Below are 10,740 nucleotides of genomic sequence, written 5' to 3'. Positions count from 1 at the left end.
ATGTAGCTTTTGATCCATTCACTAGCCCAGTATCCAAATGTGTCATTATCAATTCAATTAATTTACATCTCCAGTCTGGCCCCAAAGATGTTTTATTTATATATGAAATGATTCATAGTCTTTGGGCGGTGGAGGCACAAGCCTTTAATCCCAGCACTGGGGACACAGAGGCAGGTGGATCTTTATGAGTTTGAGGCCAGCCTGGTCTACAGAGTGAGTTCTGGTACAAACAGAACAGTTACACAGAGAAACCCTGTCTCAAAGAAAATAAATAAATAAATAAATAAATAAATAAAAACCTATTGGAATAAAACCAACCAACCAAACAAAAAGAAATGATTTGTGTATTAATGCTGTCTTACTCTTTTGGTTTTAGGAATCCAAGACAAAAAAAGAAGCTGCAGAAAATAGTAAGTTTCAGCTAACATGATCTTGGTGTTGACCAGGCAGTTTTCTGTTTATTAAACAAGTAGCTTGGGAGAGCTTCCTCTAGGTTCACACCAGGCAGGCTCTGCTCAGCTTGGATGATGCCTGCAGTTACATCATCTTTCCAGTCTGAGCCAGATTTGTTTAAAGCATTCCCTATGGGTACCCATTGACCTCTTAGGGCTCTTTTCAGAGGAACAGGACCAGGTTTTTTTTTTTTTCTGCCAAGAGACATTTACATCTGAGGAGAGGAGAAGAACAACTGGACACTTGTGCTTTGGTGGCCAGTAATAGAAGAACAGGACTTGTAGTGGATGCTTGCTGCCTGCCTCATAGAGCACTGGGTGTGTCTTAGATGGACCCCAGCTTCTGAGCATCAGCTCTTCCTACCTTAACTGCTACAGTAAACAGCCATCTCTGGGATTGGGATGGGGGTCTCTTGTTTACTGGTGGGTGGGCAGGGCCATGTCCTGCCACAGACTTAAATGAAGGAGCAGCTAATAATACCCATGTAAAGGGCACCAAAAAGAGAACCATGCTAAATGAGGTGAGCAAGAACAACAATTCAAACACCCAAATCTTAGGGAAATGAACTCTTTCCTCCATCACTCTGCCTTCTGGGCTGGAGACGGGGTCTCTCACTGAACCAAAGTTTGCCCCTTTGGCTAGGTTTGCTGGCCAGGAAGCTCTTGGGATTCTCCCAATTCTGCTCTCTATACTGGGCACATGTAGCCATACCCAGCTGTTTACAAGGGGGCTGGAGATTCAAGCTCCAGCCCTCACACTTCCACAGCAAGCTATCTAACCCAGGGAGCCATTCCTCATTGATGCTGTTACAGCATAATCTTTAAATTCTTACTTTGTTAGCATGAGTATGTACATCACTTCCTATATCTTTGCTCTTCTGGAGAGGCCAACAGTAGTTCTCTAATGCAGTGGACACCTGATGAGCCTCAGCTGTCTGCCTTGTGCCACAGCACAGAGATGAAGACTCTACCCTGACTGTAGAAGCTTGGTTCTATAATCATAGTCAAGTCCTCGAGAGACACATATGAGGGAGGATGCCCCTTTTTCAGAAAGACAGAACAGAAAAAAGTAATAAAATTGAATTAGTGATAACAACAACAATAAAATAAAACAACCAGTGCTACTTTTGGTTTTTAATTAACTAACAAGAGCAACAAAAAACCCACAGTATTAAATTTTAGGTTTTTGTTTTGTTTTGTTTTTTAACTCCCTGTATAGACCAGGCTAGCCTTGAACTCCTGCCTCGGCTCCCAACTGCTAGGACTAAAGGTGTGCACCAACATGCCCGGCTACATTTTAATTTTTAATTCACTAAAGCAGAAGCTGCACTATCTGAGATTTCCTTTTAGCAGAGTTAGCCAAGATATGGATAAGTTTAGGGTTGTCTCAGGATAATTTACTAAATAAAACCATTATTATACCTTACACCTTTCATTGTCTTTCCAATATCCTCAGATGATTTGGATACAACACATTCTTCCAGCAACAGATCAGAGAAAACGGAAGATGTCCTGAAAGAACATGAAACTGTTTCCTCCATGGTGGCATTTGAAAACCTGCCTGAGAAAGTGAATGACATAGTGCTGACCTTCCTGGTGGAGAATATAAGCGGCTTCCCCAGTGATGACTTTAAGGTGGAAGTGATCCGAGATTTTGGCGTTGCCGTGGTTACCTTTCAGAAGCCTATAGGTGAGCCCCAGGCCCAGGGAGGCCCTGCATCCCCAGGCTTCGGTCCACCACACCCCAGAGTTTGGGACATCTCTGAGTATGTGACACTTCGTTGTATTGTGTAAACAGGGCCTCTAAGCCAATACAGGGGCCTTTCCCCTCATATTTTGGAAAGATGAAAAAATTTATTTTGAGATCCAGTTTGGGTCTGTTTAATAGACTGCCCTTTATTATATGATTGTTTGAGTGGATTGGGTGGGTTAAGGTAGGGGGAGAGATAGAAAGTCCCAGGCAATTCCTAGTGGAGGAGTTTGAACTCTTACTCTACTTCCCCAGGAGGAGTTAAGACTGACCTGTCACCATGCCACACTTCTGTAAGGCAATGATGCCAACAGACTTACCCTAGTGCTTAGTGTCAGGCACCTGCCAATCTCTGTGTGTGTTAATTTATTCCTTCCTTTCAACAACCCTGTGACAGGGCTCGATGTTGCCAAGAGATGGAAGAACTGGAATTAAACTCAGACAGACAACTTCCACTCCTCTTTTTCCTATCATATAACCACACAGCACTTCTCATGATGTAACTCTTTCATGGTCATACATGTGGAGAAGAGAGAGCCCACTTAACGGGGAAAATGAGTGCCCCAGCCAGCAAGATGGCAGAATGGGCAAAGGCACTGCGGCCAAGTCTGACAGCCTGAGTTTGATCCCTGGGACTCATGCAAGTTGCTCTCTGACCTCCAAATGCACGCACACACATGCACTGACATGTGCACACACATAAACATGGAAAAGAAAATGACTGCTCTGTTAGGTCATTGTCATAAGCAAGACCCAGCTCCACCTAAAACATGGCAGATTTCCAAATCTAAGCCCCATGTGCCATGGGCACAGCAGTGGGTGTCAGTCAAGTTCACAGGGGGTGTGGTCAGAATTCTGGCCCTGTCACTTAACTAGTTGTACGAAGGTGACCAAGTTTTTATTTTCTCTGGTCCTCATCCACTCATCCATAAAACAGAGATGATCTTACTTATGTAAATTCTTGTGAAGATTAAGTGAGATATTTCCTCAGGCATGTTAAGAAAGAACAGTTATTTCAAGTTTATTATTATTTATCGTAAAGGGAAATTTAAAGATTTGTTTATATTATGTGTACATGCCTGCAGTTTATCTGTATACCTCATGCATGCAGTGTCTGAAGCAGCCATTAGAGGGCCTTGGATTCCCCTGGAACTGGAGTTACAGATGGTCGTGGGCTTCCAAATGGATGCTGGGAACTGAATCACAGTCCTCTGCAAAGGCGGCAAGGGCTGTTAACCTCTGAGCCATCTCTCCAGACCCATAAAGGGAAATTTAAATTGAAATGATCTTGCTTCATTGAGCAACAATCTTGAGTGCATTCTGTGTTAGCTTCTGTTACTGTAATAAACACCTGAGATCATCAGCCTCCAAAAAGAGAAGTTTATGCCAGTTCACAGTTTGGGTGGCTTAAGTTCATGGTCAGTTAGTCCTGCTGCCCTGGGGCTTATGTTGAGGCAGTCTGCATGGTGGCAGCATAGCGGAGAGACAGACAGAGAAAGAGAGAGAGAGAGAGAGAGAGAGAGAGAGAGAGAGAGAGAAGCCAGGGTCGTCTTATCCCTACCTCCCCCATCAATGACTTGAACATTTCCCACAGGCCTCACTTGTTAAAGGATCCATTACTTTCCAACAGCACCTAGTTGAAGACTAAGATTTTAACACATGGGCCTCAGGGACAGTTTCAGTGCAAACTATGGCCACTGTTGTAGGCCAGGTACTGGTTTATGAGCTGAGGCATAAAGATGACTAAAATCATAGCTCCCTCTCTAGAGGAACTCAGTCTGGGAGGAGGGAGACATGTATGTTAATGAATGATGGAGATGAAAGAGAGTCTGTCTCCCAGGTGTAGTAACCTGAGAGGGGTGGGAGAGAGGACCATGCATAGTTGTCCCCACCTGAGTGTGTCCTCCAGCAGTGTCACCTGACCATCTTCAAAGGACACCAATCTTGTTCATGCTGCCACTGCTCCCTCCTCTTATCCATTTGGCAATACCCTCCATTTAGTGGTCAAATTAGAGACCATATACACTCTGAGTCTGAGTCCCTGTTTCATCTGGTTCCTAATTGGAGCTCCAAAAGGCAATTCAACTGTGCTCAATATTCATGTCTTCCCAGTGATATACAAGTAAGGACTTGTATTCATTTCTCAGAACCCAACACAATGATTGATACATGGCAGACCCATCACACAAGCTGAAAATTTAAATGAGATAGTTATGCTGAGTCCTCAAGATAAATAGAATCGAGTCAAAATATAAAGGAGAGAGGGCTGTAGACATAGCCCTATTTTGGTAGCATGGTTCAATTTGATTTATAGTAACACAATAAAACAAAAATGCCTCTGTCTCCCATATTGGAGAAGAGCATTGCAGACACAGGTGGTTGTATATACAAGTACAAAAGGAACTTCAAAAATATGACTAGTTGGTTTTTTTTGTTGTTGTTGGTGGTGGTGGTGGTGCTCTTTTTGTGGTTTTGGTTTTTTAGAGACAGGGTTTCTTTGTGTATCCTTGGCTGTACTGGAACTAGCTCTGTAGATCAGGTTGGCCTTAAACTCACAGAGATCCCCTTGTCTCAGCCTCTGAAGTGCTGGGGTTAATGGCATGCACAACCACAGCCTGACTTATGACTAGTTTTTTCATGGCAACATGAAAATAAAACTGAAAGTTCTACTTGGATATGGAGTCAGTAGCCTCGCTGTGGATGTGGGCTCCCCCTGCTGGCAGAGTGGGGATCAATGGACTTGAGCAAATGGGGAGAAGGGTGGCATTGGGAGGAGTGCACTCAAAGGGTTGGCCATGGCCAAAAGACTGTTCAGTAGCAGAAAATACAATTAGCTAGTTCTCACTACTGGGTTGGAGCCAAGCCATTTCTTCCATACCATATAGAGATGCCACTGAAATTTTCTCATTTTCTTTCTGTTTTGTAGATACTAAAAAATTTATTAGTGATTGTGTCAGTCACCATTCGAACCGACAGCCATGGCTTGCCCCGAGACTTCTGGAAACAACAAATGTAGTTAGGGTGGAAAACCTGCCTCCTGGGGTAGGTGACTACAAGCTGCAGCTCTACTTTGAAAGCCCTTGCAATGGGGGCGGAAGAGTCACCCATGTTGAGTGTTTCCCAGAAGAGAGCTCGGCGCTGGTTGAGTTTTCAGACAGCAAAGGTAATGTGTCTTGGCCTGCCACCCGGGAAGACCTGGATGGTTGGCCATTTCAGTCATTTCTTAATCTGTCAGAAATGGCACCAATCTCTCATTCATCTGGATTTGGTGCAGAACAAGGGCAGCAAGGCAGGCTCTGGAGAAGCAGAACAAGCTCATGAGAGACAGGGAGAGTCTCTGAGGAGTCCGGCCTGTGACTGAAGGTCGCCATTCTAGGAACGTTGACAGGCCGTACTCACAGCCATAGATCTGTGTTTTATGTCCCTGCATTGATTCTCTAATCAACAGGTTTAGGGAGAGATGGACTCAGAAGCGTGTAGAGTTATAGAAAGCGTTCCTGTTCCCCCTGTGCTGTGCCTGTGCTGAGATGGGATAATGGAGATTTCTCATAACCTGAGGAGGAGATGGAAGTCCTGTTGATGACATCATCAGTGGTTCTTGAGTCAGACAGACTTGACTTAAAATCCTGATTGGTGGTCACGGGCATGGTGACCTTTGTGAGCCCTCAAACCTTCTGTTTTCTCATCTGTAGGGGTAGTGTTAGGAGTTACCTCAGAGGATGCTGTAGGAGGAAATGAAACAGTGTCTCAGCAGTGCTTGGCCTAAGGGGGTGCTGAGTCTGAGCTGGAGGTCACTCAGGCTGTCTAGCCTCTCTGGAGCCCTGTGGGAGGCTGGGCCTCTGAAGGTCACATTCCTTCCCTCAGGCCTGATACCTGCCCTAGGACTTAGTCCTTCACCAGGGTATCATGTTTTAGCATCCTTCTGCCATGGGTGCCATTTAAATCCAAGTTCTTGCAGGACTGACTCTAATTTCCATGCTAATTCTACTTACTCTTGCCCAACAGCTAAAACAAAGTGAGCAGAGTCCTGGAGAAAGAGAGAGAACATGAGCATTCAATCAGGGTTGGTTGTGGTGGCTGTCCTGGTACACATGGTGAACAGGAGATATAATGGGGAAGGCCTTACTAAATTGTGACCTCTGGGGCTGGACTCTCCAATGACTGTGAGGATGAGTGTGGTTTCACACTGGCAATTAGCTTAGAGACTTCCCTGGGTTTACAGAACTCTGACTTTCCCCAGCCTCGGCTTTCTCACTTCTATCTATGGGTGTAATAGAATCTCTCTACCTGAGAAGGCCACTGTCAAGAGTAAACACAGGCAATTCATGTAAAGCCCTTGAGAAAGTGATGCAGAGTGCTGGTATAATTATCTTCTCTTATGAAATGAAGTTTACTATGAAAGTTAAATTCTGGGACTGTACATGAAGGGATGGAATACAGAAAGACCCACCCAGAGGATTAAAATGATTGATTGATTGATTGATTTAATGTGCATTTGTAGTTGTCTGCATGTACACCATGTGAGGGTGTTGAATCCCCTGGAACAGGAATACAGACAGTTGTGAGCTGCTATGTAGGTGCTGGGAATTGAACCCGGGTCTTTCTGAAGAGCAGCCTAGTGCTCTTAGCTGATGTGCTATCTCTCCAGCCCTTAAACCATTCCTTGTGTTGGTACAGACGCCAACCCCATGCTTGTGTTCCAATTTGTGACTGTTTCTTATTGTGCCACATACATCAGTGACATTGGAAAAACAATAGACTTGAGCATGATTTTAGTGTAGAGCGATGTGTATATAAAGTCATCATAGCCCTAAATGGAGTCTGTCTTGTTGCGGTTAGCATCAGTCTATAGCTGAGCACACGGGAGAATGCCACCTTTGAGTTCTACAAACAGCAGAGACTTTTGCCCTCTAGAAAAGTTTGTTTTGTTTTGTGTTCTTTGAAAATTCATGACATTGAGATTACCGTAATTGATTTAATTGTTTGTTTTGTTTTTATAGTGTTAGACACAATTCTGGCCAAGAAACACAGTTTCAATGGGATGCCACTGTATGTCTTCCCCTATTATCCTTCTCTGGGCACAGCCTTGTATGGTGAGGAGAAGCCACTGGTCAAGCTTCCAGCATCTTTCCAATACTCACTGGGCCTTCCTTTGTGGAAGTTCTTTCAAAAACATAATCATTTGATAAATGAGATAAATGACCAAATGAGACGCTGTCACTGCGAGCTAACATGGTCTGACATCAACGGCACAGTGACCGTCAGACCTGCTGCCTCCTTAGTCAATCACAGACCAAGCATCAAGACGTGGCAGAGAGACGCCTCCAAGGTGCTGTCTGGCATCAAGGCTAAGTACGAAGTTAAGGTGTTTGAAGTGTATCCGCCAGTGTGGGACATCCTACAGCATGAGGTAGGAGATGACAGGGTTCTCATTGAGTTTGATAAGGAGAGTCTCACCTTAGCCGGAAAATCAGAAGATGTCCAAGACATCGGCCAGAAAATCAAGGAGTTAATAGACAGCACCACGGAGAAGGTCCGAAAGGAGGAGCAGAGTCTGAAGGAGAAAGTGGCCATTTCTCCGGGGAAACATTTTCTTTTGCATCAGAGTGGTTTCCTGGATGATCTAAGGAAAGAGAATCCAGAGATGGAGATTCATTACGATGCTGCCACCCAGCACCTATGCTTTAAGGGATTCCGTGCAGATGTGTATAAAGTAAAGTGTGACATCCAGGAAAAGGTGTATCCCATGCCTCAGAAAGATGTCCAGATTCCTTCTGAAGTCTTCATGTTTCTGCAGCAAGTAGACAGTCAGGAATTCTCCAAGACTCTTTTTGAGGCACAGAAAATTCTTGCCACATATGAGCTGAAAAGTACAGCTCTTCTCTTGACGGCCTGTTCTTTAGAAGCCCTGGCAGAAGCAGAGAAGAAAATGCTTGATGCTTTGAGTTATAAAATCATTGAAGTTGAAGACAAGGAAGTTCTTAGAGGCAATGCATGGAAAAAGAAAATTCACTCTCTGCAAAAGAGACACTCCTCCACTGCAAGCATTATGATAAAGGATGAATTAACTTCAGGAACCCCGGCTGAGGTCATCATTGCAGGCTGTGTGAAAGAAGTAAATGAAATCAATGATCAACTTTTTGAGTTCTTGGAAAAAAACATGAAAATTGAAAGACTGGTTGAAATTGAATCGGTCTTGATTATTGAGTATTTAAGGTCAGACAGGAAGCTATTCTGGCCAAAGATAAAAAAGGCTAATGTGCAGGCACGTTTTAAGCTGGAAGATGAACCAAAAGGCATTTTACTAACTGGACCCAAGAGTAAAGTTCTAGAGTGCATGAACATGGTCAAGCAAATCCGGGATTCAGTCTGCATTAAAAGATTCCAGATTGATAAGCCTGGTGCTAGGCACTTCTTCCAGGACAAAGCATCCTATTACAAATGCAAGATCAAACGCCGGTATGGATGTGTCATTGAGCTCCAGAAGGGATCAGAGAACGACAAAGGCAGCCTTAAAAGGCAGAAGTGCCTCTTACAGATGCACATAGCCCCTGGAGTCACTCTGATTGTACAGCAGGGAGACCTGGCTCGGTTTCCTGCCGATGTGGTCGTGAATGCAGCAAACGAGCATCTGAAACACATTGATGGTCTGGCCCTCGCTCTTTCAAATGCAGCTGGTCCTGAACTTCAAGCAGAATGTGACAAAATAGTGAGAAATGGTGGCATGGTCAAAACTGGCAATGCCGTTATCTCAAAAGCAGGCAAGCTCCCTTGCCGTCATGTCGTCCACGCAGTAGGGCCTCTGTGGGACGGAAATGAGGCCAAGGAGTGCGTGAGCCTGTTGAAGAGAGCTGTGGAACGAAGTCTCTCCTTAACTGAGGAGGTCAAGTGTCAGTCCATAGCCATGCCAGCTATCAGCTCTGGAATCTTTGGCTTTCCCTTAGACCTGTGTGTGGCTACCATTGTTTCTGCCATCAAAGACAACTTCCAACGCCAGACAGACAGGCGCACCTTGAAAAAGATTTATCTGGTGGACATATCTGCAAAGGTTGCTGGGGCCTTTGCTGAAGCTGTAGAAACTACATATAAAGCCACCCTCTCCCCAACAGCTTCCCAGTCCAGTTTAACAGCTTTAGAATTAGTGTCACCTGGGGAAACACCACAGAAACCACAGACACAGGACCATGTGCTGGTGTCCCCAGAAGGCCTGAAAATCCGGCTGGTGGAAGAAGGTATGCAGAATGCCAAGGTGAGTGTTCCTGTCATCAGCAATGTGCAGTGATGTCACTGGTCTCTGCCAGCCTTATTGAGGGCCCAAGGAAGACAGGGTGGAGGGAAAGGACTGAGGAAAATTCCCTGCTCTCCTACTCAGACCTTCAAACATTTCCCATGGACGCTGGACTTCTTCCCAAATCACTTAGGAGTAGAGATTGGTGTTTCTGTAAGGATCTGAGGGGCTCTGGGATGGGTCAGTACATCCCCTTAACTGTGGTCCATAGTAGGGGACACTGCAGGGCTCTCCTCATCTTCATCATTTCCCATCTGTCGTGTCTGCTCCATCTAGTGCTGGCTTTTGTCAGTTACAGGTGTGAGAGAGCATGGGGAATGCAGAGGATAGGATTTAACCAATGACACGAGTAAGGGTGACCTTGGGTGCTGGAGTGGATGTGGGAGATCAGTTCCCGGATCCCATCTGCGGGTCCTTGTGAGGAAGGAGTGGTAGGGTGGGAGAGAGGCAGGTCCAGGTTTTGGGAGTCCTGTAAAGACAATTATCATTTTGTGGATTTGTTGCAGAAAACTAATGTTTTTTTTAGACAGGCTGGCAGTCAGCAAACCCCAGGAATTCTCCTATCTCCCAACAACACACAGGTGATAGAATCTTGAACAGCCACTGTTCTTACTCTCTCTGCCTCATCCTTTAGCACAAGATTGTGTGTGTGTGTGTGTGTGTGTGTGTGTGTGTGTGTGTGTGTGGTTTAGCTAGGCATGGTGGCACATACCTTTAATTACAGCACTTGTGAAACAGAGGCAGGAAAATCTCTGTGAGTTCAAGGCAAGCCTGGTCTACATAGAATTCCAGCACATCCAGGGCTACATAGGTGTTTGGTTTGTTTCTCACAAGTAATGTTGACCCATGATCCTGTCTCTAAACAATTCACCAATTCATTTTGAACTTAACCTTACCACTAAACACACCTTGAAATGCAGTCATTTCTTCATGTGGTCAATGATAGGTTACAGCTGTCTCAAGAATGCCTCTCCATCTCTCCATCCTTATGTCTGGATCAGAATCAGATAAGTAAGGCTCACACATTGTAATACCCATTATGGAGTCAGGTAAGTAAGGCTCACACATTGTAATACCCATATTTTTTTTTTAGCCTATGAGTTTGCCTCTCCTATGGATATAGAAATGTTAGTATATAATATCAAGGCATATTTATGGCATTATCAATCTGAAAATTCCAGGATGGGAATGCAGGTGATTCCAGCCACCATTTCTGGAAATGTAATTAATTGTGAGTGAAGGATGTGGCT

At 44.7% G+C, this 10,740-nt stretch overlaps 1 protein-coding gene across 1 annotated transcript in view; it reads left to right on the top strand.

Moving 5' to 3' along the window:
* Positions 1-2,036: 2,036 nt before the first annotated feature.
* The window catches only part of LOC121461711 (protein mono-ADP-ribosyltransferase PARP14-like), a 361,785-nt gene continuing 353,081 nt past the window's right edge, over positions 2,037-10,740 (top strand). Inside the window, exon 1 of the mRNA XM_041672894.1 lies at positions 2,037-2,142. The gene's annotated coding sequence lies outside the window, so the exon portion shown is untranslated. The remainder of the gene's footprint in view (positions 2,143-10,740) is intronic.

Source organism: Microtus oregoni, unplaced genomic scaffold (assembly GCF_018167655.1).
Source record: "Microtus oregoni isolate MIOR12 unplaced genomic scaffold, Mior012 000023F_ref0000262, whole genome shotgun sequence".
Classification (NCBI taxonomy): domain Eukaryota; kingdom Metazoa; phylum Chordata; class Mammalia; order Rodentia; family Cricetidae; genus Microtus; species Microtus oregoni.
This window is presented reverse-complemented; position numbering and strand designations above follow the sequence as displayed.